Source organism: Passer domesticus, chromosome 6 (assembly GCF_036417665.1).
Source record: "Passer domesticus isolate bPasDom1 chromosome 6, bPasDom1.hap1, whole genome shotgun sequence".
Classification (NCBI taxonomy): Eukaryota; Metazoa; Chordata; class Aves; order Passeriformes; family Passeridae; genus Passer; species Passer domesticus.
The window spans coordinates 17,349,721-17,374,002 of NC_087479.1; the positions used below are offsets into that span (position 1 = coordinate 17,349,721).

Genomic DNA, 24,282 nt, shown 5'->3' on the forward strand with positions numbered 1-24,282 from the left:
AGTCAGACCAGGAGAAGGAATTCCCTTGAGGCAAACAAACCAGCAGTGAAGTGTCTGCTGGAAACATCCACCTCAGAGCTAGCTATGGCTCAGCCAGCCCTCTGGGATCCTCAGCTGCGTGACTGCCTAGTGCCAGAGGTGCAGGGAAGATGGAAAACCCTGTGATGAGACTGACAGGAACTTCAGGTCCAAATAGCAAAGTGCACCAGGCCGTGGTGTGTCCTTCCCTGTGCCGCACTGCTGCTTGATGTCCAGTGCATGCAAACAGCTTCTCCATCGTGTGAAGGACCGGGGCTGGTCACAAACAGACTGACTTCCAGCATAGCTTTCCAGCCACAAGTTTGCCTAAGCTAAAAGAAAACAGTGTATCTTACTAAATAAATGATTAGACCTCAATGATTTTCTGCCTTCTAGAGCGGAGTTATTTGGAAGCATGAAAGGAAATAGCTGCAGCAGTATAAAACTGCTGCCCTTTGCACTTGCATCTTTCCCACAGAGTAATCCTTCATTCATTGTTTACTTAATGAGAAAAGAAAGAGGTTAATTTATAAAACCAAATAAAAAACGGACAGAAGACTTTATTTGTGGAACAAAAAACTAAATTAAATGAACAGTCTGTCCATTAATGCTGCTAATTGTGCCATGCTCCACTGTGGAAAATACACAGGTCTCTAGGATTCTGCTCTTGCTAGTGGAGCCCACAGTCTGTCTTCAGTGAGGGTTCAAGCCATCACTCTGTGGCAAGAGTTTCCTAAAAACTTTTCTTACTTGGTGAATGAATTTTCTCTCCCAGTCTGTGACAGGCTCAGCCTCTCAGGGGTTTCTTAAATCTAATAGATAGGTACAGGAATAATAGATAAGTATAGGAATAATTGGCAGAGCAGATCATGTTGGTGAATGCTTCCATCTGAATAATTTTGAGATTCTCATGAACATCTGTAGAGAGCTGCAGTAAGGAAGAGAAAGAGAGACTGCTTAATTCATTTCCCCTGCTCCAGAGAAGTCTGTAGTACCCATGCTAGAATTTAGCAGTTTCTAGGTTATTTCTGTTGGCTGTTGCAGAGGTTGAAATTAAGCCCAGGTGGGGGGAAGTTTTGCATTTCATCTGTGGGTTTCCTGGTAGCCATCCCTTTTTGCTAGTCAGTGCATGTCTGAAATCTCCACCATCCCTGCTGGGGGTGGATGGAAGGCAGCTGTGCCCTGATGTAGATGGGAGCACGTTAGAGCTGCATGGATGAGGGTTACTCGATGCTGAGACTGGCTGGAGGCTGAAGCTGCCCTATCTCCCTCTCTTTCCTCACTCAGCCTACAGAGGAGGGAGGGAGCAGGGAGAGCTGGGACAGAGTGGGTCTGTGATGGAAAGAGGGATCAGGACGTGAAGGCATCTACACATAGTTCTTGAAGACTCCTAAGGGTAATGTTTAATTCTCTTTGGGAAGATGAGGATTACTGTGAAGTATGGATGAGGAAAAGCATGTCTGGAAGAAAAAATTATTTTGCTGTAATTCCCTCTGGTAATTTAGAAGATTTTGTGATGGAAAAGATACTTTATTCTGGGCTGTAACTGAAATGAAAGGAAATACATAAAGAAGGTTAATCTATCAACTGAACTATACCGGCTGCCCTGTGAATGCTGAGGCTTTATGGGGCTTTGCAGTCTCCACCACTACCCTGCTGAAAGAAGCTTGGGACAGTTCTTCACTAACTTCTCATCACCTTTGTCAGGCAGCTTGATCTTCAGATTGTGATAGCAAGAGTGAAATGCTATTTGTGGAAACAGTTAGTGAAAATTTAAACCAAACTAATACCACAGACCATGTGCAGATTTTAATGCAAAAGAAAGGCCTGGAGCAGAAGTTTTTCCTATTCTTACATCAGGCAGATTAATGACTTTGAAATTTAATCTGCAGTTTCTTTCTGACATTATAGAATTCTACTTCTTAATTTTAAATAAGACTTGTTTATATATATGTGTATTTTATATGTATTAAAAATACATGCATAAAGTATATGTATTTATGAATATAAATTAATACATACTTATTGCAAGTGTATGTATATGAAAAAATATGTAGTTGTTGCTCCAACATATCTTACTGGCACACAGAATTATATGCAGTCTTTGGAAAGTGGGTTATTTGAAATGCCGCCATCTCTTTGTTGAGTATTCAAAGAACATTGTAATTATTGCTGTCAATATATTTTAAATGCTCAGTGGAAAAAGTTGCAAACATTTTTGTTAGGACGTGTATTTGTTTGCAACCTGTTCAATACATCACCTATTTGTATGCCAGCTGGCTTCTTTTCAAAAATGTACTATTGAGAAGATATATATGGGGTTTTTATAATATTTTTTTGCTGTTGTCACACATTAATAGAGATCCAACCCCTCCATAATATCTTCTGGAAATGTTTGGGAGACATAAGACTATCCCTGTTCTGGATGTATTGGCAAAATTGCTCTTGGCTTCAGTTTGGGAATGCAAGTGATTTTTTTTCAGTTCTAAGTAAACGTAGTTGTGCTTGCCAATGGTTACATCAACATGGCAGTGTTCATTTTGTCTGGAAGGTGCTAAGCTGTGATGTCTTCATGTCTGAAACCGTGGCTCTGGAACAGATCTGGGTCCTGAGGAAGGACAGCCAGGCAGACGGAGTCCGTGGCTGGCGGCAGCTCCCGCAGGGAGCTTTGGGTTGAGGAGGTGCCTCCAGGTGCCGTGTGCTTGCTGGCTTCTTGTTGTCTTCCAGTGGGGCAACCTGTGGTCATGGTTCTTCATCTGATGATGTTGAAAGCTGCTTGTGCCTTGCTTGAGGTTTTGAGCATTTTAGTGTTATTCACACTGTTTGTATTTCAACACAGGGCTGCAAGTTGAAAGGGAGGGAAGAGTAATTTTACAGTATAACCAATCTCTGTGTGTGAACATCACCTGAAAGGAAGTCAAGGGTTGTGCTGCTGATGCTGAGCCTTCCCCCGGTTGGTGTCAGCTGCAGCTCCTTTAGGCTGCCTTCTGGCTGTGCATAGCCTCTTCCTGCTGGAGCATGAGCCACTGCATGGGCTGGCTGGGCAAGTCCTTCTTCTGGTGAAGCCCAAATTGAACTTAGGATCTGTAAGAAATCTCGTCTTGTTCCCCAGCCTGTGGGTGCAAGCAATCAGTAAGTTTGTCCACTCAGTTTTGTGGTTTTTTTCTGCTTCCTTTCTGAGACCAAAGGTGGTACATCTTTTTAGTGGAGTGGGTGTAATCCAGCACCAGAGGTCATTCGGCTGGTAGATTTTCTGTGCTCACTTAAAAAGTGAAGCTGGCACCCCTTGGAAGGCATCTTTCCTATGTTGAAAATACCTATCTATGCTTTTGTGCTTTTGTCCTTCACAGTTCTTCAGAGCCATGTCTGAACAGGGATGAGAAACCCATCTCTGTGGTGGGCTCTTTCTCTCCTAAACTCTCCATGAACTCTGTTGTCGTCTCAAGGGAGAGGCTATGGTGTTTTATGGATCCATTAAAAAAGGCTAATTTTTTGCTGTTCTGCTGTTTGGCTGTTCTGCTTAAATCTGGGAGAAAACTGTTGTAGGTTGAGATAGCTATAACTGGCAGTCTGTAGTTAGCATGGCAAGGGCTGTGGGCTGGGTATCTCTGGCCCCTGCCGGCCGGGCTGCGTCATCCTGCCACAGCAAGCAGCCAGAGGGAGAAGAGAAACCTGAGATGCACAACATGTAAATACTCCAGAAATACTAGGAATTTGGCAAGAAAGCCAGCAGTGGCTTCCTCTCTCCCTGAAGATACCGCCATATGCTGAGAGATGAATCCAGTTATTTCAGCAGTGTTGGCCAAACTAGTTTTCAACTCCCCACTGCTCCCAGGCTGGCACGAGCACTGTCCTGTCTTCTTGGGGCCAGGGGGCTGCAGGGTGAGGAGCAGACCTGGGAGACCGGGAAAAGCAATGCCATGGGAGTAGCAGGACCTGCGGTATGGCAGCCAGGGTATGAGGCAGCTGCCTTGGGCAGAGGGCCTCACCTGGGCCGTGCATCTTCATGCACGCCATCCCCCTGGCCTGGTTTTGGGGTGCAGGATTGAGGCTGGCGCGGGGCTGAGCGCTGGAGGCAGGACACACAGCTCCTGCTTGTGCCCTGTGCCGTCTCCTTTGCGTTTGGAGATCTGATGGGATTGTGCCACAGTATGGAATAGCTGCAGGCAGATCACTTTTATGATATATTACTGCAATAAAATTATGAGTTTATGGCAGTCAGAGATCTAGGCATGTGCCCATAATTTTTCCTTGCTGCTGTGTATTGTCTGGTTTGTTGGCACATGAACTCAGCTGATCTGTGGGAGAAAGAGATGATGCTGGGTGAGCTGCCCCTCCCTGCTTAGTGCCTTGGGTCCTGGCATTCCTCCCTGGAGCCTGGCACTGCCAGGGGTGCGGGGCTGGCAGAACACAGCGGGGCCTTTTGGGTGGGTTTGGACAGCAGCAAACAATGTACCACTGCAGCACCTCTTCTGAGAGATCTCCTTATCAGCTTGTGGCAAACCTTGGGCTCCTGCTCATCAGTGGTACCATTTTCTGGCCTTGCTGCTGCAAATGGAAGGTGCATGGTGGGTTTTGGGTTTGGAGCTTTTTTCTGGGTTTCTTTATTTTTTTGGGTTTTTTGTTTTGGGGGTTTTTTGGTGGGTTGTGGGGTTTCTGGGGTTTTTTGTTGGTTTGTTTATTTGTTTTCTTGGGGTTTTTGTGTTGGTTTTCAAAAATTTTTTTATTCTAAAAAATTTTAAAATATTTTCTTCATTTTTAATGGGAGAGGGAGATACTTCACTATATAGGAATGCCAGGGTCAAGAATTCACATCCAGCTTCTGGTTCCACTCTTCTGTACATAGCCTTTCTCCCTCCATGCCATCTGTCTGTTGAAATTAATGCTTTAATACCCTCTGCAGGGTAGCATTGCTATTTATTTATTCCAATGTTTAAGTTTCTTTTCGACCTTTGGGATTAATCTTGAGTGCCCAGACATCACTGTGGACTGTGAAAATCCCAAGATAGCATGTCACAGGCTCTTGAAAAGGGGGAAATATGTGAAATGCTGGTTTTAGCTGTGTTTTCTTTGGCTTGCTTTCCTAGCTGTGGCTCCTGGGGCAGGGGAGGGGACCAAGGCCCTAGCTCCTGTGGTGTGATCCAAAGCAGAGAACATTTGGTGTGCAATGCCCTAGAGTCCTGATGGATGCCACCTTGCTGCTCATCCACTCTTGGGAGCCTTCCCTGCTGGCTGGACCTGGAATTCAAGCACAGTCTCCTCAGTATAGCCTTGGAACTGCTAGACTTCTGACTTGCATGGCTATTTTTCCCTTCAGAGGTAGCCAGAGCCTGAGGCCATCCCACAACACCATTTCTTTAACAGAAGAAAGATTAGAAGTATCATAACCTAATTAGCAATCCTGCATTTCTCATCTTTATCTGCCACCAGGAGCATCTCCCAGGGTGGGCTCAGGGTTGTTTGGATCCCACCTGAGCCTGCAGCACATCCTGAGAACCCTGTTCCTTCCTTTGTTATATTCTATTTTCTGTCTGTGCTTGAGGGTGTTGTTTGGGTTCTATGTGACTCCAGTTTAGTGTGTGACTCAGCACTGCTGTATGTTTTGTTCTGCTGCTGGTTATGGCATTCCCCAAAACCTCCTGGTGCTTTCAGCTGATAACACCAAAGTGTCTTACCCCAAATTTGTGGCTGTGATCTACCAGCCACCACCCTCCTTTGCCTGCTGAGGTCTTCCCTTGGCCATGCCATCCTGTGGTGGAGCCCATGTTTACCTGGAGCTAGCATGCACATTAGCCAGTAATTGTCACACTAATTGCTTCGTGATAACTGCATGGTATCAAGCAGGGCCTGCAGGCAGATCCCCCTGCTTACCCCACTGGCCTGGCTGCCCTGGCCCTCTGTAGGTGCCCACTGGGCTGCTGGGGAGCTCACCTCCTGCCATCAGTACCTGGAGATGGTGCTTTCTTTCCCCTGTGTCTGGATAGGATGTGTCCTTTTTATTTTGCATCCTGCAGCCTTTAATTACTCCCAACAAGTCCCTTTCACACTTCAAAAATCCTGTAGCAATTTCAGTTTGAATTGCTTTCTCTGAGGCTTTGGTTTAGATGAGTGCACCTGCTCTGGGGTTCCAGTGGTAATTGGGCTGTAATAGTTATGGTCCTTTAAATGCACTTAAGGTACCGTGAGCTTTAAGAACTGATAACGGTGCAATCTGGCATCTCAGCACCGGTTTTGTTTTGTCTCTGAGCATTTTGGTTTAAATTGTATTGTTTTGCCATTTGTGAAGATTACAAATATTCACAGGTTTTGGAACTTGGATGTATTTAATCAGATGCTGCCCTGTGCTCATGTACCCATCCCACAGATCTGGGTCCTGGGCTGCTCCTCATTTCCCACTCTGCCAAACCCCTGCTGAGCTCAGTGGGAGTTTTGCCAGAACAAGGCCCTAAAAAAGAAGTATGACTCATTTGAGCAGTTGTGCTCATTTATGCACCAGTCCGGGCTCACGTTAAAAGGATATTAAACAAAATATACTAAAGAACCTACTTGTCTTGTCCTTGCCTAGAGCAAACATTTATCCTGGGACTGGTCTAGCAGGTTAAAGATGACTTTTCCTCTGGTTCCTGTGTTACTTAGGATTTTTTGGTGTGGATACCATCAGAGCTTTTACAGTTCTCTGCTGCCTTAATTCCCCACTAAGGTGGCAGAACAGGGAGAGAGATGAAGAAAAGAGAAATACATCTCTCTCAGGCATGTACAGTAGCAAGAGGTGTGCAGCCTGTAGCCTGCTGCTGAACTCCGAATAGAAAATTTCCAAAATTACCAGTTATGAGTGTGATAATGAACTGAAAGTAAATATGGTTCAGTGGATCGTTCTTGGGGGGTTTAATTGGACTTGGATGAGCTGGCATTGTTGCAGTGCAAGAACAGAGTTGTTTCAGAATTAGACAGACCTACCTGCTTAGCAGTGCAGAGCTGCAGCATCCCAGTAGTACTGGGGAAACTTTATCCTCAAAGAGGCTTCCTAGGATGGCTTGAGGAAGTTATCTGGGTGGGGAAGGAGCCAACTGCTCCCACAAGGCCCCAGGACCTGGGAATTCACCTGCTCGTATCAAACACCCTCAGATGAACACTTTAAGGTAGTCACTGTGAGATGGAAGATTTTCCTTTTCCAAAAAAGGTCTCTAAGCTCTGCTGGCAGGGAAAAGGGGCCATGAAATTATGATAATGGTAACAGCTATTATGAGATGTTATTGTAAACAAAAATAAGCATTTTTGTGCTTTTCCTTCCAGCAGGAATTTAAATTCCCAAAGCAGAACAACCTGTTCAGAATGGCTCAGACAATGTTCTACACCCAGGCAAGGGATATACTTTACTTTCCTTAGGAAAGTGATTGCAGGTTAGCTCCATGAGAGGTACAGGTGTGGGGCGATGCCCTGACTTGGTGTTTGACTGGAGTACCTTGACTAACCTGTGAAGTACAGAGAACTTGAAAATGGGAACTGCCCTGTCCTGTAGTGGGGAGACACAGGAATTGCATATTGCCCTCTTTAAAGCCATGATCATGGGATGAGGCAAAGAGATTTATATAAGCCATTCTCATTAATGCCAGTGGGAATTACCCAGAGCTATACAAGTACATCACAGTAAGAAATGTGCCTTGGCAGTTCACTATTAATATTTGAAGATAGTGCAAGCAAAGTCTCCTTCTCTTAGTCAAGTGGGCAAAAATTAGAAATTTGGCAGGGGGGGTGGGCAAGGAAGGGTAAATGCTGTTATTTTAGTCCTTGGAGAGGTTGTAGAAAGGTGAACCATTCATACATGGAGATCCTGAAATACAAGGAGGTGCACACGTATGTGGCATGTTAACTGTTCCCATGATTGTAACTGCATGTATTCAGCTCCTGTCTGCTGGTTACTGATGGGCAAGAGCCCATCTCTGTTTTTAGGAGCTGCTGACCATCTTTGCTGTCCCACTCAGTGCTGGTGCTCACCATGGGGCAAGAAAGGATGCTGCCATTCTGCTTGCAGTTACATGCTGTACTTAAACAAGATGGGGAGACTCTAGGCAGCAGAAGCAACGCATAAGCAAAACAAGAATTTGTGATTTTAGCCTAGTGAAATATCTCAAAGAGCTTGATTCGTTTGAAGTGGCCATTGGAGCAGGTAGAAAGGATTGTGTATTTATGTGAGGCACAGTGGAAGGAAGACATTGACCTCTACTTGATGTTTCTGAGTTAGTCATTATTCCTGTTTGGTTTGTATCAGTAACAAGCTTTCAAGTTGTTTTTTTCATATTTTGCCTTTTTTTTTTTTTTTTTTTGCTTGAGTTGGTATGTAGTTTCAGTCATAGAACATGAGTTCCAGTAGGAAGTGTTACTGTATTTATGGGTCCTGTCCTGCAGTTTACCCAGTACAGCCATGCAGCCTTCTCCAATTCACCCTCCTTCCATGGATGGCAGAGCTGGGGCTGCAGCAGGTAGCAATGTAGAACTGTGGTGCTTGTCCAGTCCTTGTAAGAACTGTGACTAATTGCTGCCATGCTGTTTAAACTAATTTTCTTGATTATTCTTAGCATTATTTACATAATTTTTATGGAAACCCATTCCACTCAAACAAGATAAAATAAAATTTACTATTCCTGACAGATGTTGACAGCTTTGGAACAATGCAGGACACGCTGATTGCATCCGTGCAGTGCCACTGGCTTGGAAGAAGGTTCACCAAGCAGACGAGTCCTGCCTCAGCCTGTGGATGATAAATGCCAGAGGTAACCTTTGCAGCAGCACATTTCAGGTGACAGTCCAGCCCAGAGCCCAGGGTTCCCTACTGACAGGTCCTTGCTCATGGCTGCACGAGCTGAAATTCATTAGTTTTCACACTCCCAGCAAATGAACCGGGGATGTAGAAGTTGGTGCTATGGATGCTTGGTGCAAACCACCTTCAGGACTTATAGTAAAAAGTCCAGGGTCTTGGAGATCATCAGCTGCTACACCTAACACTGAGGATGGCTGTGCATACCCTCAAGCTGAAAGCAGAGGATTTAACTAGAGGACAGCCACAGAGAAAGAATGTTTCTCTCCTTCAGCTGAGCAGTGGCCAAATTGTGACCCAATGTCTATACCTCTTATCACCCTTGTGTGGCAGGAGCTCTGATAGGGCTTAGCAGCACAATGGTATGTGCTGTTTTGATACTTCAACAGAGATAACAGAATGCCTACATAAATCCTGTTTGATGCTTAAGTAAGGATTTCATTCTGCTATGTCTGTAGGCAGATACCAAGCAGAGTTTATAATTCACTGTTCAATAATTTGATCCTTTCTTTCTTTTTTTTTTTTTCATTCCAATTTGGAGTACTTTAACTAGGTAGTAATTATAGAAAGGAAATAAAGAACAAAGTCACATAATACTTGTATGGAATAAAGTTAGCAGATAATTAGATGTTGGAAACTGTGGACCTAGGAAGGTCCTGTTACTTCCTTAATACTGGTATTTAATTGGACATTAAAAAGTAGAAATTCTTGAATGTTCACTGCTTTACTGTTACTAGAAACCAGTCAGACACCTGAGGATGCGTGTCTCCCGTGCCCTGCTATGTGGCAACAGTTACAGGGTAAAACTACTGGAACACTCTGCCACTGTTACCATATCTGGTGCTTAACAACTGTTAGCTGGGCTCAGCCAGGTGCACCCCACTTTAAGGCCAGAGCAGCTTTTAGACTACAGCTAAAACTTCTGCTACTTTCACTATGCTTCCTCCTCATAGTTTGAGTGGCTGAAGCTGAGCCTAGCTGCAGGATGGTAAGGCTGCAGGAGGCTGGCTGAAGTGTGGTTCCCTCCTGAGTGCAGGCATGGGCCGGTGGTGGGAGCTGGGGACAGCTGTGAGCACCAGGGAGAGAACCCAGGTGAGGGCAGCTCGGTGATTATTGGAAAGGGAAAAAGATATTTTTATTCCAGCGGCTAAAACCCTTTTGTATTTTGGTTTCTTTTAGCAGCTATTTATCCAAAACATTTGGGAGAAGAGCTGTCTCTTTATTAAATATTTAACATCCTTGCCTTCAGCTGTGGGCTGAGAAAGCTCCCAATCCACATGTGAGTCACCAAGAACTCCTCCGACATAAGCAAAGGAATTCCAGACTGGAGATTGCTAGAGGAAAAAAAAAAGCTTGCTGATTTGGAAAAAGTCCAAAATGGTTCACATCTCTCATATATCATAAAACAAGCACTGCAGTCAGTCTGCTGGGTGTGTGGACAAGGAGTCACAGAGTCCCAGATATGAAGTGGAGAAGCTCTCAAAATGCTAGGGAGCATCACACCCTATATAATACAGATGAGAAGTACACCCAGTAACTGGTCTTTTATTAAACACTGTCTGCATTTGGATCCGGACGTGTCAGAGGTGACAAGGTGTAGGTCACAGCTTCCTGTAGTAGTTCCATTGCTGAATTAGTGCTAGTTTTAATCCATTCAGCTTTCACCTGCAGCCATGCGTTAGCAGGCATCTCTCAGCAAGTCCAGGAGATCCATAATTTGGAGGTGCTCTGCTCACTCAGGATGACAGTCTGGGATTCATATTCAGAGAGTATGAGTTCAAGCTCCTGCAAAAAGAGCATATGGTAACAAATGGTGCAATAAGAATGAGTTGTGAAAGCAAAAAAAGTCACATCTATCCCTAGCAGTGCTGGTGGTGAGCACTGTGCTTACATGTGCTGTGCAGGCATGGAGCGTGTGATCAACTCTTTTTATTTCTATTAAAGTGACAGGAACAGAATGAATAAAATAAGATGAAAGTTTTTGGCCATGTTTCTCCCTTTGGCCAAATTATTTTATCAACATCCCAAAGAATTTTTCAGCTGCAGATGTTATGTTAGTCTCTGTCCCATAGCCAATGAGAGGCATCTCCAGCAGTGGTTTTACACCTCTTTCCACTGTGGACCACTTAAAATTTTTACTGGTGATGAGAGTTCCTCGTATAGCAAACTTACACTTCCTGACAAGAGGTTTACTCCTCCCATTACTATTTTTAGATACTTTAATGGGGTTCACAGTATAAAACAATATTTTCACTGGTTGAAAACCACTGGTCTGTGAAACAGGTAATTTCTGTGCACTCTGAGATCACTTCTACAGGGAAAACATGGCCATTAAGCATTTTTGAGGACATGTGCTCTGAGTAGTTTAAAGGAACTTCTTGAAGCTAATGTGCCTGATTCTGATTTCAGAGCAATGTTTCTATATTGCCTTGTTTTGAGCTTTTTCCTGATTTAAGATTATGAAAGAAAGGTCCTTTTTCTTCTGGCTCTTGATCTTAGAAGTGCAAACCTTACAGCCTCACCACCTAGCCCTACTTGGTGCCTATTGGAAGGTGTGGGCTGACACCAGTAGCAAGTGTTAATAACACATCCTCAGTTGGGCAGCACTGACTAGCCAACATATTCTGGTACAAGTCACTTGTCTCCCTTGGCCAGGACCTCTGCCCTGTGCAGGTGGGACCTGCACAGCTACCTTTTGTGTGTACCTGCCTTTTGGGTGGAAAGGGTTAACAAATATGACTCTTTCTGGCCTGTGCTGTGTTGCCCTGTGTGGGAGGAGTGAATGAGGTTGTCAAAAGTCAGTTTGAACATTAAAGACTGAAAGCAGTCAGGTTTGATGGGCATTCTGCAAAAAACTGGAGTCAAGATGACCAGGAAATGGTTTGTCCCAGCACTACGGAAAATGTTAATACCCTTTTTAAAACTCAGATGTGCTGCAATGTGTACCTGGGTGAACTTGTGTGTAAGGACTCCTTACCAGGAGGAGCTGGTGTGGCCATCCACCTGTGCCTGAGCTAGCTGACACAGCTGGCAGCCCCGTTCCCTACCCATTGCTCGGATTGCCCAATACTGCAGTCACCAGCTCTTTGAAAGGCGGGTTCACGTATCAGATTGTTGAGCATTAGGGATAGGGGATTGCATTTGCAGTGTAATCTTTCTGTAACATGCCTCTTGATCCAGAGACTGTGCCTTATAACAGAGCTCTTTTCTCTCTGACATTGGGAGGCCTGCTCAGGGACGACTATCTTCTACCTTCATTTGGAGATAGTAAGGCTGCTAGTGACCTGATGTTTGTCAAGGTCACAGCTGCACCAGGCAAAATTAGTTCTGTGCAGGACAGTTAAGTAGATTGGATTTTCTCAGTTGTAGCTGATTTACTTTCATCTGGCTTCCTCTTGCAAAACCATTTAAAGTCCATTCCCCTCTGCCCCCCACTGCCTATTTATGGGAAAAGACTGGAAGGGGGATATTCCTGCCTGGGGTCCAATTCTGCTTCAAGCCCTATTCTTATATCTTTCCAGGAAAGTGTCTACAGAGGCTGGGGCAGGCTGTGTAATCACTCTGGAGCCTTGGGTTGTATTTCATCCCATCATGAATGTTGTAGGGCCAGTCGGACTGGTCCTCCCCTGTGCCTGTTGACTGCAGCTTTGCACTGTCTGCTTTGGATCCAAAACCCTTCTGGGACCCTTCTGCAGATTCCTGGTAGTGTCACTGCAATTTTAACTGAGCCCCTTTCCAGTCCGGCTTTGTTTCTGGAGCCTGATGAAGCCAGTTAATCTGGGTCAAAATGCATCAAAGCCCATGTCTTCTAATCAAGGAAAAAACTTCTGATTTGAGTAGCAGATTTGGCTGGTTATGTTCTGGCCACTAGGAAATCTATCAGTTACCTGGCTGTGCTGGCAAAACATGACATATGGTTGTGCGTGGGAAGCCTGTTTCTTGTGAGCATGGTGAGCTACAAGAGGGAGAGTGATTTTCACCCGGCTACATTTTACTTCAGTGACTTTGCCAACGGGATATAATTATGGTGGATCTTTGCCTGCTTCCTCAGGTTGCAAAGCAACCACCAATGGAAAAGACCTCTTGTTTCTAGGCATCCTCCCATTTTCATTCCCTTTTATTTTAAGGTGTAGTGAAACCTGCTGTCTGCAGAAATTGTTGCTGGGTGCATTTGGGAAGAGACGACTGGAATTTGTGGCAGACAGCTGACAGAGTGCAGGCTCTGTGACACTGATGATAGACTGTATGATCCCAGTTCATCTCCATGGTGTGAATGGGGAAAACTCATAGGTAGATTTGCTTGAGGGCCTGGCAGGGGCAATGTGGTCTGTGAAGGGGATGCTTCCTTCTTTGCAAAGTCACCTTCAGCCTATCAAAAATCTTTGCTACCTGGGACTATATGGAAAAAGGGAGTATGGTGATAATTGAAGCAAAAGGGAGCTATTCTATGGTATGTTCCCACCTCCCCACAACTGTAGCTGATCAGAGTTTAAAGGAGATGAGCTTTAATTGCTCCTGGAGCTTCATGTCTCTCCTCTCTGGATACCAGAACAGTGCTGGCAGCACTTCTAGGTCCTGAGCAGTAGGGTCCAGCTGGTCTGTGGGAACCAAGAGGGCCACAGAGAGCAGGTTTGTCCCCCAGTCCATGTGTGCCATCAGGTCCCTTTGACCTGGTTGCTCTGATCAGCTGTATTAACACAGAGCCTGTGTAATTTTGGGACTGTGGCATTCTCAGACTGGCCTGGAACTGATGCTGGAATGTCCTAGTGTAGAAACTGTTGGAGAAGAGAAGCACTAAAACAAGATTTTTGTATTTCATTTTCTTTTCTGAAAGCTTTGCTAACTACCTTTGTCCTGCACTACACTGAAAATATGCAATAATTCCCATTTGTCTTTGGCATTTTCTCTTGCTTTTTATTGGTATCTCCTCTAATGTTGTGACAGTATGTCCTGTGCTGGATTACAGGTATAAATACTGCTTTGGGGTTGGGCTTTTTAGTCAACATGCATTTGGGAAAGGTGTTAGCAGCTGTCAGGGGGACAATGTGCAGCCTGTGAATGTGCAGTAGCTGGAAACATCAGCATCCTTTGTGTCTATGTTTCAGAATAAGTCTGAGGCATGAGGATTTTAGGTTTTCTATTCAGACAGTATTACATTAGAAATATGAAGTATTTGACAGTTCTCTTATATTTACTCTTTTAATGTCAAGATGTGTCACATCTGGTATTAATTGGTGGAAAATTATGGCTCTAATTTACCAATTTGATTGTCTGGGAAAACTGAAGAGAGTGTAACATAATAAATGAATGCCTATTAATCTTCAAAATTTGTCTGTTTACTGTCTGCTAAAACAGCCTGTTATGTGGTGTTGTAAGCGGCTTTCTGGAAAAGCTGTTGTTGGTGGAGAGGAGTTATTGCCTGGGAGGGCCATGGCCAAAGTCTCAGAGTCACTGAGGGGAGGCTGTGGCCTGCAGGAGTCCTGAGCCCATCATGGCTCAGACACCTAAGTGAGGAAGGGTTTCCTTCAGGGAGGAAGGAGGCTGCCATTTGTTTATAGTCCTGTGGGGGTGTAGGCACAATGTCCCCATTTCTGTGTGCCTGCCAGCCTGTCCCACACTGTCCTGGCTGTGGGGCAGGAGGAGCAGCACGTGGACATGGCCTTTGCTCTTCTCTTTCCCTTCACCTGCTGCTGTTACCTCCCTGTGGGTTTCTTAGTCCAGGGCACAGGCTGCTGCTTCATTGATGCCCAACACAAATAAACATATTTCTCCACAGTAATTGTTTTAATCATTTTTAATGAACATTCATTTCCAACCAGAGCTCTCCAAAAGCCCGGATTTTTTTCACACTTGCTGACACAGGAGCGTAGGTAAAAGAACTCAGATTGTTCTTCCTGGGGCTGCAAATGGGAGAGTTTGTCTTGCCTGCAGTGTGTGGATCAAGCCCAGAGCATGGATACACTTTGGCAAGGCACTGTCACTCTGTCCTGACAGGCCTCCACTGCCTCTGCAACCAACAGGCAGGCAAAGCAGAGGAAGCTGATGGCAGCACACTGTTACTTGGGTACTTGTGTGGATGGTGACAGGCTCAATAGCTTTTCTATCAAAAGACACCCATGTGTTTGTGAAAATACATTTTTGGAGGATCAAATACCAGGTGCTTATTTTAGTAGCAGAAAGCCCTGAAACATGCCAACTCTGGAATAAGCTGATTCTGAAAGCTGACATATTCTGTATGATTATTCCAGTATATGCCATCTGTCACTAGCATATCCAAATATTTATGTATTTTGATTATTATAACTGTTACGAGGGTACTGAAGCTCATAAATAATTTCATTTTCAGCAATCATTTTATTACTCTTCCATGGTTTGATAATGACATTTTACACGTGCCTGCTCAGACTCTGACACAAGGAAGAGTCACAGCATGGCTGTGCAAGTGACAGCCTTCTCACAAAAAGCCTGTGGCCGGGGATGCCTGAGTCTGTGTCCTGCCTGGGTGCGTGCCAGTTCACACTCCCTTCATCTCCTTGGGCTTCAGAGTGCGCTGCGCGTTCATTCAGCTCCATCCTGCCTTGTCAAGTGACTGCGCTTAGACTGGCAAATGATATAATATGACTAATTATGTTTAATGCAGATAATGTCTTATAATCAAAATAAAGAGTGGATTGCAAACAGATCCTTAAAGGGCACCAGGCGTAGAATTGACGCTGTATTTATTACCAATAACATCGCTGAAGTGCTAACAGCTGCTCGGCTCCAGCAAGTGCGGCCCCTTTGTGGAGTTTTCCAGAAGAAGAGCTAAGTGTATCAGAAGCACATTACTGCTGATAATAGTAATTAGTTCAGTAGAGCTCAAAATGTTTTGTAAAATATTATTATCTTGATTTTGCTACTCTGCAAACCGTGGCAGAGAAACAGCCTCCTTGGCTCAGAGGAGTCACTGCTGTCTGTGGGGATGGCCCTGGCTCTAGTGCAGGGCTGCTGCCCTCTCCTTGGACAATATTGCTGTCTCCAGCTGAGTCTAGCAATCTAAGGGATGTGCTTTCTCTATCTCGGCCTTCATTTTCACCAGCGTTAGCAAAGAGACTTCTGTAGATGGAGGAGTGCACTGATGTGGAAGTAGATTTGGGTGTTAGATTTTTGAAAAGCCATTGTTAACTGAAAAAGGAAACCGCAAGCTATAAAGGTTGACAAAGCTCCTCTGTAAGGGACTTTTATTTTGCTGTGTACATTCGTTTTCTCTTGCTTACTAAAGGGATAAAGTGCAATCTAGGTTTCAGAGAGAGATGGCTGATTAATCTGTCTGCCAGGTACATATGGAAATAAATTAGCAAATGGCACATCTGGGATTAGACTACAGCAGAGATGATAAATTATTGCCATCTTCCATGGCTGTATTACTGAAGCTTCACTGGCTTCCCGGTACTCAGTTACTTGCTATTCACACGGTATTACCGTGGCTGTGGGATGGAAAGCCTCTGTAGTTGATGCAATTTTCTGTGATATGCTAGTTAGAGAACTGATCTGGCCAGACCCATAAGGATATGCTGTATACTTAGATTAGGTAAAAGCAAAGAGATTTGATTTAGTTCTTATGCTCTGCATGAAATTCTGCTGGTTTCTGAGTACAGGAATGCTCAGGAAGGAGAAAGGCAAGGACCTGAAAGATGTTTTTCCACTATCTGCAGTCACCCTCACCCTTTATCCCAAATAGCAGAGTTATTTACCTATGCTAACACAAAGTTATGCTCTCTGAAAGAGAGCATTCTCTGGCCTAAACCTCTCCCACACTCCTGGCCTGACCCAGATATAGTTCTACAACAACTTGCACAACTCCATCTTATCTCTGAGATCAAGAGTGAAACACCATGAGGGCAGGTGGTATTTGCATTGAATGCTGATAAAGACTTCTCAGCTGTGTCTCTGCTTCTGCTGCATTTTTCTGTTCTGCATTTTTCTGTTCTGCATGTCTGTTTAAACTGATGTGTAGCTGATGGGCTGGCAGCTGAGACATACCAGCAATGCCTACAACAGGACATGCAAGTGGAGTAAATGTGACGGGAGACATGTGGTGTGCTGCCTTTCTGGAGGAAGAAAGGGTCATGCAGAAGTTCTCATCAAGTCTGTGGCACAAAACAGCTGCGGTACAGAGGTGTCAGATCCTGTGGCACACCAAGGAGCTGTGGGAGTGGTGGCAGTGTTGCTGGAAAAGCTGCAGCTGGGCTTTTAACAGGAGTTTGCAGCCTGGTGTGGAGACCTGGTGTCTCCAGGTTGATCTGCATGGGCCTTCCAGTCTCTCAAAACCAGTGCTTGTGCAGGCAGCTGTGCTGGGGACTGCTCCTGCAGGCTGACTCTGGGGCACAGGGTGCAGCTGAGCAGGACAGCATTCCTGTAGAGCTGCTGGGTGCTGGTTGCTGTTCAGCTCCCACCTGTGGCACTGGCAAGTTGATGTGAGCCTGGGGCACAGACAGCCTGTGCTGCACCAGTCTGCTGCACCTGCAGGCTGGGCAGGGTGAAGTGCTGGGCTTGAGGGGCACTTACTGGGTTACTGGCCACTGGTTTTCTTCTGCAGCCACTCCTTGTGGTCCGTGAGTCAAGCACAATTAGGATGTGTGTTGTAATCGAGTAAGGCTAACGAGAGCAGTGCCTTTCGTTACAAGATGCATGGGTGGGTGCCGTGCTGTAAATCTGAGCTAGCGAGGACTCTGAGAGCTCTGTTCAATTAATCCAAACACAGACATGTTTACTAGAAATAGATTTATTTTCCAGTGACTTCATTTGCAAATTTAGGTTAACAACAACAGTTTACTCCTAATACGATCATGTCAAGCAGCAAGTGGGACTTACTGTTGTTCCTGGCCTTTCCCACAAAGTGTTGTGAGCAGAATGTGGAGTGAGTCAAAGGAAGCACTGGCTGATGGATGAACAGATTGCAGCACAGCCATCTATTCTATTGCGCACTTCCAGGGAAACCCCAGCAAATTAGATGTGCAGTTTTTAACTATATAGAGTAAACTAAAGAAATTACATTATGAATGAAAAATTAGGTGGAAATGTCTACTGTCTCATAAACAATTCAGGAATAACTCGCTCCCTAAAATATTCTGGTTTATGCATGCATTTAATTCATGCTCTGAGAGCAAAATAAACTTCCTAAGATAAAACAGTCTAATAATGATTTATGTAAATTTATTTGAACAAAGCAATGATGTAGTTGCCTATAGTAAATAGTTTGGAATGTGAAATGGTATTTACAAACTGCTTCTTTCTATATGAATACAATAGATGATAGGGGAAGCTACATGAAGAAAACATAATTTTACATTTAAAAGGGACTCTAATACATCTAGTGAGCAGGAGAGCCAGTTGAACAGATTGCTGAGTGTCTGATAAAATAATCTCTAGCTTGATTCTTCCTAGGCTATTTATAGCATGTGTTTAATTTAAAATTTAGGTATGTGCTGCAGATGACCCTAACAATCATACAGGGCCATGTATGATAATACAAATTGTTTGCCTCATATTGCACATATGCCAAAATCTCAAGTTGCTTTGCATGGAGAAAATCAGGCTCCGTATCCTCAAAATATGGCTGAAAATAGGAAAACAATTGTAGTCCCCAGCTGCTACAGGCATATGGGGCCAAATTTATTCCATCTGTTGAAGGTTATGGAGTTCTGCCAGGGATGACTTTGATCCTGTATGTCTAGCAAAGTGGAACCAATATGTCAATATAAGACGTCTTGCTACTTCTGATGTTCTCCCAATAAAACGTCATCATTCAAAGTGGCGTGAATTTCCCAAGTGCCCAAGTCACAAACACTGTCATGGGGGATGTTTCAGAAGTGCTCTGATTCTTGCTGTGTTGATGTTAAAGCAGTGAACAGCAAATTGGCTTTTTCCTCAATGAGGGCTTGAGCCTAGGGGCTGCTGGTGGGAGTGAGTGTGTGTCAGCCCCAGGCACAGAAACCAGGGCCTGTTTGAAACATTTTTAGCAAAACACTGCAGAGCAGAAAGCTGTTTCTGCATTCAGGTACTGCAAAGCACGTTTCACTTGAAAAGCTTTTTTTGAATCAGGAATGATAGTGCCATGTAGAAAAAGTAGGGTTATTTACTGTATTTGCTTTGGCATACCAGGACATCTCTGGATGCCTGGTGATGGGCAGACCCACAAAGTCTGCATTCGGCTTCAGCCATTTGCAAGTTTAAGAGGCATTTGAATCCCTTGATTTGAACAGGGCTAGTTTCCTAGTCCCCAGCAGGACTTACTCTCTTGGGGGCTGGAAAGATTCAAGTAAATTGATGCTTGTCATCTGACTGGGGTTCTGGTGACGTTTTTTGCAGTTAAATTCCTCCTGGTTTATTCTGGACAAGTTCTAATAGTCATGTGGAGGAAAGCTGTGTCTTCTGCTCAGGACTTCACTGGTGGCAACAGAATGGTCTTTCCATCATGAGACTTGTGTATTAAAGGCAGTAATGAACAGAAAGTGACTCTCTTTGGTCTCATGCTTACAGTAAGGCTCTTCTTTTGGGCCTTCCATGCATATCTGAGCAAGACTGGGAAAATCGTATTAGTGCTGGCATAAGAGGCCTGCAAATTAGGAATCTCAGACTGTGCTGGTGTTTATTTTCAGCAATGCTACATTGGACTCTGTGAAAGGCAGATCTTGATAAACAATGTTCCTTAGCATAACTGACAAAATTTTACATGTAGTTGTCCTGGAAGATGATTGTAGAGTTTGAAATGTGACTGCAGACATTTATAATTAAATTTGCCCCCATTCAGGATATAGTACCTTATAAAGAGGACTTTGAATGGCTGTGGACAGAACCACTTCAGTCTCTGTACAGAAAGCACACAGGCACTGTTATCCTGGAGTGAAGAGCTATGAAAGTACAGTCGACTTGCCCCACAAGCAGCAAATGGAAGATCATCTATTTTGCTCTATTTATTCCTTTGTGATCACTCTCTTCTCCCTGGGGCTTTCTCATCTGCACACTCTGCATTACTTATGGACTGCTAAGCCAAATATCCAAAGACATCTGAGAAAACCTGACAGGTTCAGTTTCGAATCTCGATCAATGTTGCATTTCCCTCCAAAACGGAATTAGCCCCTGGAAACTGGGGTGAAGGCATATGTGCCTTTTGTTTGGCTCTTTGGGAAGCCATTCCTTTGCTGCAGCAGATGAAAATCAGGGAGATAACCAGATCATTTGCTGAGATGGCACATCTTCCTCCAGAAATATGTGGTTAATTTTAATAGCTCAACTATTTAATGTGCCAGGTTATAGTTAACACTGTCTATTGCTTGTAATGAGCTAAACTGGGACATCTCTGTCACTTGAGGGTGCTACAGCTGAAAGGAGGGTTTCATAAGAAGCTCTTGATCTGTCAGTGGCGACCACAGCTCTCACATCTTCAGCTGAGATAAAAGCACTGTTTGCTTAACAGGATTGAATTTTCCTCAAAGAAATAATTGAAACAATAGAAGAATCACCCAAACCTGCGCTGAGCATTAGCAGATGAGCTGGTTTAGAATCGATCCATTTGGAAAGGAAGTAATGTGCAGATTGGTCAAGGTAATGATGGTATCAGATGATAAAATGGACGCAAGGGTGGAGAAAGCTTGTGAGGGATATAGTGTCACCTAAAAGCTTTGCAGAAGTGCTTTTATTACCCTGAATCAGCTTGGTTTTGCACTGACACTTAGCTGTTTGCAAAGAATTATACCTGCTTCTGAGATAAATACATCTGACAGTGAACTCTTAACCCCTCTTTTTCAGGCCCCTTCTGGGCAGTGGCCGTGGAGAACGAGATGCCTTCAATTTTTCCAAATACAGAGTTAGAGAAAATGGGGTGCAAAACTATGGTACATAATTTGCTAGTGAGCAGAACACTTCAGGAAAATTAAGAGTCATTATTGGATGTAATGAAACCTGACAAATTAGAGTTTCATAGGCCCTCCCTGAGATTAGCATGAGCCATTAAACATGCTCTCTGACTGCTAAATGGCGTTGTCCCATTTCCCCATAAGAAGTTGAGAAATTCTGAGGTAACTCTGGCTAACAGCTGATTGAAAGCACCCAATCAAGAGCTCCTTAAAGTAAGAGGAGAAATTATCCTGATTAACATTATTTCCAAGAAGGTAGTCTCTAAGTAGGCTGTAAATTGTGTTAGAAGCATTTGGGTATTGCAGGGAAGGCTGAATTTGACACTGAAGTGGCCACAAAGTAATGTACAAAGTGGAGTGATCAAGGGAAGAACATTTTGTTGATTGTGGTGGGAAAATTGAATTACTCTCAGTTGCATAGCTATTCAGAATATGTACATTAAAGTGAGTGATACACAGTTTAAAAGAAGAGCAAGCAAATACAAAGAGCAGAAAAAGCCCCTTTCACAAATCCTTCTTGCCTCATTATTTATATCTTAAGATTGTTTTCACAGGGCTGGTCATGAATGCCTTATCCATTATGCAAAGACATCCCAGTGATGCAAACTAAATCAATACAATAGTATTCCTTAAAATAATTGCTTTTTCCTTGACTGATTCTGCATTAAAAGCAACCTTTAAATGACAGCCATTAGCACATGAGACCTGGTCACTGGTACTGACTGAGCTTCATGAGATAAATGGTGAAGGGTCCATGTGATAAGAGTTGGTACTGAATTTCACAACAAAGCCTTGAAACTGGGAATTAGTGAGAGAGTGCATAAGTTGCCAGTTTGGGATAAAGGGTCTTTGTCTTGTGGAAGAGGTAGCACATGGATGTTGTTTAGTACCTGGTGCTTCAGGGACCACCTTAAGCTTCCTTAAGCAGAGGAGATGCTGTGGTTGATGTAGTTGAGCACAGCAGCATTGCAGCCCAGATTAGCCTCTCCGTTGGTAAAATGTCTCAAACCCCAAGTCTCCCATCTGAAAGTGTTGTATAGCATATGTGTGCTGGAGTGATGAATCTGCAGTTCAGTTTTGCTTGTTCCATGTCTCAGTCAAACCCATCACCCATCCCACGTCCCAGTTTGGGAGGTCCTGCATACTGTCAGGCACAGTCCATAGTGTCTTTCAGAAGCTTCCAGTGCAATGATGCATGACACTGAAACGCAACAAAAATTAAAACCTGCAATAATGGCAGGCATTAATAGATATTTCTGACATTTCTGCACCAAATATTTAAATGAAATGCTAAATGGCAAGTTAAAAGAGCCACATGACTAAAATTTAATTCTGAAAGCTGTATAGTATGATAATATCATCTCATTTCATAACATCCTCAAAGCTGACCAAAACTGATCCAGAAGACTGATTTGTGAGGTTTTTTCCCAGGATCACTTATTAAAAATGGCTCTGCTAGTGGTGCCATGGGTGGTGTTTCAGCCGGAGCAATGGGTACTGGTACAATGTTAAAATTGCCATCATGGCATGTAAAGAAGAATTGAAGGAAGAGGCTTTGAAAGGTTGGAAAGGAAAACAATCACTTGAAGTACAAATAAGGTTCCTGTAATCTTACCTCTGCCTAGAAGGAGTCTGTCAGCATGGCTCGTGTGGTGCAGAGGAAAACATGATGAATGTGGACATAGTTCTTGAGAAGTTAAGTTTATTCCCCCCTAATCTAACTGCTTATAAACATTTATAGTGCCCATCCCTGTAATATCTGAGCTCTGTTTGACATTGTTGTTCAGGACTGGCAGCTCATGCCTGCTGTCAAGAGGAGATCTTTAGGGAAGATCTCTTTTGGTTATGATGTAGCTTATACATAAAACTATTTATGGTAGCTGTTTGCATGTATCCTCCTCTAAAAGATAAAGCACTTGAGTGTAGGCTGAATGCCTGCTTCCTTCTCATCTCCCTGATGTTCATTATAAACCAAGAAGACAAGTTTTTTAAAGGCTATTCAGATGTTTTGTGCCGTAACTTTCTCTAGTAGATATATTCCTATTGATTGCAATGAAACACACAGGGTAGAAGAGAACAGATCAATTGAAAAGTAAAGTTAAGACAGCAAGCACACTTCTTTTCCACTTACAGTAATGGAGGCAGTTAGGGCTGGATCTATCCCAGGTGTAATGCTGCTGAAGTCAATGAAGTAGTACCAGCGATGCATTTGGCTCCCAGTGTTCTGTTTTGACCTTTTCAGAAGGTTGCTCTGCAGGAGTGAAACTATTAAATACAGCCAGTGATACTTTAAGTTGAAATATAGAAAAGGCAAAGCTAGTGTGCATAGCACCTTTTTCATTAAGGGAGAGGCCTGACTTTTATAGAGTAAGGGGAAAAGAATTGATTCCAGATAAGTGCTGAAGTTAGTCTCAGGTTTCCCTGGTGAATAACAATTCCAAGTTGGCCTGACACTTGAATATCTCTGCATTTGTGCATGGCTGTCTGGAAGGGGCTGCATTGTCTTTCTGTACACCTGGGCATCAGAATGGGTTTGAGTTGGATATCGGAGCCTGCAGAGACACTATTCATCTACTCACCAATGATCCATGTAAACCAGCTGAACATACTTCTTCATTCAAGTTCAAGGGTCCTGAAACTGCCTGGCAGTGCTCAGTGTGACAGTCTTTATTAGCTGGTACACTTGGATTTCAGTAGACACCACAGCTTCTTCACACACTGCAGTTGTCTCAGGAAGGCAGGAACTAGCACTGTGAGTGTGGAGTACTTCCAGTTTCAAAGCATTTTTTTACATCTTTGCACTAATCTAGGCTAAGAGAGAGCAGCATGTCCTGTGGCAGCTGACAGGCAGGAGTGCAACTGAGAATGGGCCCTCCTACTGCATTGCTCTCCACTGAAATCTCCAGTGGTCTCTGAGGGCAACAACAGTGAGCACTGTCCACAGGGACAGAGGCTTTGCTAACAAGGATGGAGGAGGAAAAGCTCAGGCTTCTCCTCAGGTAGTTGAATTAGCAAGGATGGCAGAAGTCCACAAAGGGGTATCAGAGGTGTGCTGCAGGAGATCCCTTTGCCTGCAGTGGGATCAGGGCAGCTGGAGCAAACACTGGTGGTGCTGCTGTGAAAGGGAGAGCCCAGAGATGTGTCACACTGTCACACTGCCTTGGCCCAGAGGTGATGGTCATGCTCAACAAGTACTCCTGGAGTGGCTGGCTGTGTGCTCCTATTCTTATAGTTCCTTCTTGTTCTCTCTTCTCATGTCCAGACCTCCCCTGCTGTTTCTTTTTATGGCTCCTTCCCTCCTCCTGTCCTTCTCAACAAAGCTCCTCCCCAGCTGAGCTTAAGATTGATGGCCCTAAACTGCCATGTGCAGCGTGTCAGTCTGCTGACATCTGCAGCCCTAACATGGGCCGTGGGCTTTTTAGGGGCAGGGTCTGATCCCACATGGCCTGGCTCAAATGGACCAAGGCGTCCCCTTCCCCTTAGCTACTTGTACAGTAAATGCACTGATTTGCAACAAGTTCTGATTTTGCTGGTGGGACAGGAAGGAGGAGT

The 24,282-nt window shown here is 44.1% G+C and overlaps 1 protein-coding gene across 3 annotated transcripts in view; it reads left to right on the forward strand.

The window, feature by feature from the left end:
• Positions 1–24,282, forward strand: part of FOXN3 (forkhead box N3) — a 208,132-nt gene that overhangs the window by 29,197 nt on the left and 154,653 nt on the right. The window contains exon 2 of one of the 3 annotated variants that reach the window (XM_064423618.1): positions 8,668–8,815. The exons of 1 other annotated variant lie outside the window; for it this stretch is intronic. The gene's annotated coding sequence lies outside the window, so the exon portion shown is untranslated. The remainder of the gene's footprint in view (positions 1–8,667; positions 8,816–24,282) is intronic. One more of the 3 variants, XM_064423617.1, reaches the window with a different exon arrangement.